Genomic DNA, 5,843 nt, shown 5'->3' on the forward strand with positions numbered 1-5,843 from the left:
GAGTTGGGCAATGGTGGTGTTGGTTGGTTTATAATTTAAGGAGGTGTCCCTGTGTTCTTCCTCCCTTTCTTTCCCGATCTCCCTTTCTTTGAAGGAGCACAAGTGGGTCGCTCCAAAGCTGTTGCATTGTGTGCTTCTGTTCATCTGGCAGTGGGTGTTGTTCAAGGACCACAGTTAACAACACCCACAGTGTCTGCTGGCCCAGAGCCTGTGAACTTGAGCCTGTTCCCAAATACATACAGAATTTCTCTGTCAGGGACAACATATTGTTGTGTGTGACAGTGCTGCAGTTGAATTTACTCCCTCCTTGGTGAGCATGTGTGAATATGATGGTGCGTGTAAAAGAAAATGCTAAAAGCTGTGTTTTCCATGACTTGACTACTCATGCAGCTCATTATTCCATCCGTTCTTCTTGGTGATCTGATTTTGTGACTTGAGAAGTTGCATTCTTACAGCTGTGGGACTAACCACCAACAGTCTTTAGAGAATCTCAAGGGACTTGAAAACAAGGAGAGATGGGCTGGCTGGGCCCTGGTTGGCTTCTCAGCCTCTACGTCATCCCATAGCCATCCGTGAGGGCCAGGGAAGGGGGGCACCAGAAGGAGTGACGAGGACAGCTGCTGGGAAGGAGGGATGGTAGGAGGCACTGAAGACGCAAGATGGAGACAGGGAGATGGAAGGTCTCATGGAAGGTCAGGGCACATTTTATTGCTTTTGGCCTAAGACCAAGATTTACAGAGCAAAGAGCAAGGTACAGCATGATCCTTGGAGTAATTCAGCAAATTGAACAGAGTTTCTGAGCTTTAAATGTGTAATGTTTCTTATTTGTGTCCTCAAAAGATAGCATCAGATCAATCTCCATGTTCCTTTGAGTTCATGTCTACAATAACTTTTGAACAGACTTTTGAAAGCTTGAGCTGATATACGGTCTCCTCTATGCGTTGTCTTTCCTTGGAACTTATGAAGGGGGGAAAGTTAATTAACGACAAGTATGAATGACAAAAGGCAACCCAGTTGTGTCTTATCTTTGTGTTCTTTGTGTGGCTTTACCCACAAAACCCTGTTAGGGCTCACAAACCTGGTGAAATGACACTTGAGATTTTCTCCCGCTCTCTATACCCGTACGAGGCTAAAGCAGCAATTGCGTCAGCCCCACATTCCAACCTTTGTGATGGCCCTTCTTCAAAAAGGAACACGGCCACTGTTTGATCCCCACACTGGGTGTAAGACAATGTGACTGCAAAGATTGGGTTACACTATTAGACTTTGGGAGGGGTTACAGTTTTGTCGGATTAGACATAATTATTTGCAAGGTTGCAAACAACCCAAGAACCTGGCCTTTGCAACACAACAAACTTCCCTTTTCCAAAGTGAGCTGTTTTTTGAGTAAGTGGAATATGTGCACTTTACCTCTGAAAGACACCACCTAATTTTTCTTAAGACATATTTCAGGTTGCACAGGTAAGTTGAAGAGCAGTGGGCTTGCAAACGCATCTTGGTTACCAAAGATCATGCCGTGGGTTATCATCAATCTGTTTATTTCAGTATTGACCTTTCCCAGAGGAAGTCCTGCTTCTGAGAGTGATTGTCTTGTGGAGTAAGACTATCAGAGCCCTTATGTTCATTTGGTTCTAGTGCAGATTAGATAATGAGAGAGGGCATTACTGTAATGAGCCGCGGGAACGGGAAGGCTCACTCCTCCGATGACGTGGAAACTCCAGCTATCTCTCGCGGGAAAGGCTGGCTGCCAGCTCTGGTTACTCAGTGCCTAACTGACGGGCGCCTTTCTCTTGTTCTGCTTCCAGCGCCTCTGGATTTTGTAATGCTTGTCACTTAGCACATTCATAAATGTGCCACATGCTGTCACTCTCCCACGGCGAGTTACTTGATCTTAACAGTCCACTTCTTCACACTCAAATAGGTTTCTGAAATGTTACTGAAAATTTCCCTCTTCTTTGCGGGGCTTGTATGTACATGTGTCCCCAGAAGGGCAGCATTGTCGCATTTAGTGTGTGGTGGCTAGTTGTCCAGGTCGTGGAGGGACGTTGTCGGGCCACGGCCAGAGATTAGGACCAAGCCCTTAGGGTCGGCTGTGAAGTCTTCAATCAGGCAAAAGGCCCATTTGACCTCAGCACCCAGGGCACATGGTCTGGCTTCATAATAACTTAAAAGTGGTCCCTGTCAGAAGGAAATAGAGAAAAGGCAGGGTGTTGTTAGAAAATTACGTTTAAAAAAATGTACCCATTCTCTGCTTTGCGTGGTTTTCCTTGCACCTTATTGCACACAGGGTTCATCCTTAATCAGACTCTCTGTCACAGGGCGTGTTCCGAATTTACCTAACCCTGGCCATGACACTGACCCTGAGGTAGCTCCACTCATCAGGGGCTCAAACATTGTTTGGCACTTGGAGGAAAGTTTGAATATACTCTAACATAGCTGATCCGCCCTGCCTCCCTCCTAGCCTCATCCTCCTGCCCTTCCCTCCTGCCCACCAGGGCTGCACCGCTTAGTCCAGACTCACAGTTTCCCCAGCACAACGTCGTCTTTACAGCACGTGATGGTCCCTCCACCTGCAGAATTTCTCTTCCCTTAGTTTCTCTAGCAGTCATTCTTCAAGACTCATCTCAAGTCTATGAGGTCTTCCCTAACCCCTCAGTCCAAGTACACATACATGTGCACACCCATGTGCAAACAAACACATGTGCACACACACACACACACACAGGAAGAGTAGATCAACCTCCCTTCCTGACACCAACATATCTTGTTCTTACATCTCTTGGTAGTCTGCATCTATTTATGTCTCCCTCCTCTCCAGACTGTGACTTTACTGAAGGCAGAAACCATATTATTTACTTCTATATCCTCAGCATGTAGCACAGTGTCGAAACATGTTAGAATTTCAACAAAATGGTTTTTGTGGAATCAAAGAAAACGTCCAAGCTTGAATAGGTGCAGACTGCCCCACCGCTAGCACATACAGAACTCTCCTGAAAAAATACAGAGAAGAGTGACAGTGACCCATTGTGTTATTGGTTTGGTGGTTCTGCACATAATCTAAGGACAAAGGAAACACATCTGTGGATGGCACAGAGCCACCCAAGACCAAGTTGGATGGTTAGCGTCAGTGGTGCCTAGACAGGTGGCTCTTCCAAAAGCTTTCCTCTTTTCCTAGGAATTCACTCCCAGACATCTGAAGTCAGCGCCTTTGTTTAAACAAAATGTCACTCCTTCTGTCTATCTGTAGAAGAGTGGGATGCTTTATAACTGAACTGTTTATTCTATATATGCAAGGCATTTAGCTGAGTTACTATGACCTACGAACCACAAAAGAATTTGATATTACACATAGGACCTCTGTCTCTGCCCTCCTATTTATAATACTGACAGAATGCAGGTAGCAGACCTAATAGGTTGAATATCCTACAATTTCCCAACCAGTGCTGTGAACCAACTTGCATCGTTAAACACTTCAAATGTCTCCCATTCTCTACCTACAAAATCATCAGCATGATAGCTTCATCCTCTATCTAAAAGAGAAAAAATCCTATAAATATTAACCAGTAACTTTTTCCTTGGAGGTCCTCCAAGGGGTACAAGGAGCCTGGTAAGTTGCATAATTTAAGTATTGTTTTGAAATGAAAGATGAGCTGATGATGAAACTCTTCCTGTGATGGTACACCTGGTAACTGCTCCCACCACTGGCACTGGAAGATGGGATTTCATTCCAAGCATCATCCTTATAAAACAAGGTATAAAACGTCATAGGATGTACCTTGTAAACTGCAGCAAAAGTTAAATTCCAATCTGACTAATTCTCTCCAATCCCCAATCTACACAATATACTGGGTGATAAATGGCATTTTAATTTCTTCCCTCCAAATTCTCTTATATTCTGTATGATATTATTGGCAAAAGGTAAAGGAAAGGACATGCTGTATATGTACTAATGTCAGGAGCCTCTAAGTGATGTGATATTTAAAAAATAGAAAAACAGCTTTATTGAAGTATAATTCACCCATTTGAAGCATACAATTTGACGGTTTTCGGCATATAGGTAGATATATGCAACCATCACCACAGTCAATTTTAGAACATTTTTATTACTTCAAAAAGAAACCTCATGGCTTTTAGCTATTATTCCCTACCCCCTCACCCCATCTCCCTCCCACATCCCTAAGCAACCACTTATCTACTTGCTGTCTTTATAGATTTTCCTATTCTGAAATTTCATATGAGTGGGATCACGCGATATGCCATCTTTTGTGTCTAGATTCTTTCACTCAGCGTAATGGTTTCAAGGTTTATCCCTGTTGTAGCATGTGTCAGTACTTCATTCCTTTTCATAGGTGAATAATATTCTATTTTATGGATGTACTACATTTTATCTATTCATTCATCAATTGATGGACACTTGGCTTATTTATACTTTTTGCTGTTATGAATAATGCTATTATAAACATTTGTGTACCAGTTTTTGGTTTCATTGATTTTCTCTGTTGTTTTTCTGTTCTCTGTTTCATTAATTTCCACTATAATTTTTATAATTTCTTTCCTTCTGCTTGCTCTAGGTTTAGTTTTCTCTTCTTTTTCCAATGTCTTAAGGTGGAAGGTTAAGTTACTGATTTGAGGTCTTTCTGTGTTGTTAATATAGGCATTTAAAGCTATAATATCCCTCAACATATTGCTTTAGCTGCATCCCATAAGTTTTGGTATGTTGTGTCTTTGTTTTCATTCATCTTGAAGTATTTTCTGATTTCCTTTTTATTTCTTCTTTGACCCATTGGTTGTTTAAGTGTGTGTTGCTTAATTTTCACCTATTTGTGAGCTGTCCAAATTTCTTCATGTTATTGATTTCTAATTTCATTCCATTGTGGCTGGAGAAAATACTTTCTATTATTTTTATCCTTTTGAATTTATTGAGTTTGTTTTATGGCCTAGCATATGGTCTATTCTGGAGAATGTTCCATGTGCTCTTGAGAAGAATGTGTATTCTGCTGCTGTTAGGTGGAGTGTTCTATAGATAGCAGTTAGATCTAATTGGTTTATAGTGTTTTTCAAGTCTTCTGTATCCTTGCTGATCTTCTATCTGATTATTCTATCTATTATTGAAATTGGGGTATGGAAGTCTCTACCTATTATTATCGAATTGTCCATTTCTCCCTTCAATTCTGTCAGCTTTTGCTTCATGTATTTTGGTGCTCTGTTGTTAGGTGCATATATCTTTGTAATTGTTATGTCTTCCTGATGAATCCAGCTTTTTATCATTATAAAATGTCCCTCTTTATCTCTAGTAATATTTTTTTTTGTGTTAAAGTCTATTTCGTCTGATATTAGTTTGGTCACTCCAGCTTTCTTGTGGTTGTTATTTGCCTGACATATCTTTTTCACTCTTTTACCTTAAAACTATTTGTATCTTTGAATATCAGGTGTGTCTTCTGTAGACAACAAACAGTTGGATCATGTTTTTTTATCCAGTCTGACAATCTCTGCCATTTGATTGGATTGTTTAATCCATTGACATTTAATGTTATTATAATATAGTTGGATTTATGTCTGCCATTTTACTTTTTTGTTTTCTATATATCTCATGCCTCTTTTGTTCTGATATTTTTCTTTTACTGCTTTATTGACATTGAGCGAATATTTTCTAATGTAACATTTTAATTTCATTAATGATTTTTTTCACTCTATTTTTTTTGTCTGATTTTGAACCCCTTGCTCTTTCTACTATATCAGGCCACTTCTCACATTTATGGTTACAAGTAGTATTCCCTCTATATGGTCTCAGTCCAGGTTGCCTCACTTCTCCTTAGGTAGTAGTACTTATTAGGGTTATTTAT

This window comes from Diceros bicornis, chromosome 39, assembly GCF_020826845.1.
Source record: "Diceros bicornis minor isolate mBicDic1 chromosome 39, mDicBic1.mat.cur, whole genome shotgun sequence".
NCBI lineage: Eukaryota > Metazoa > Chordata > Mammalia > Perissodactyla > Rhinocerotidae > Diceros > Diceros bicornis.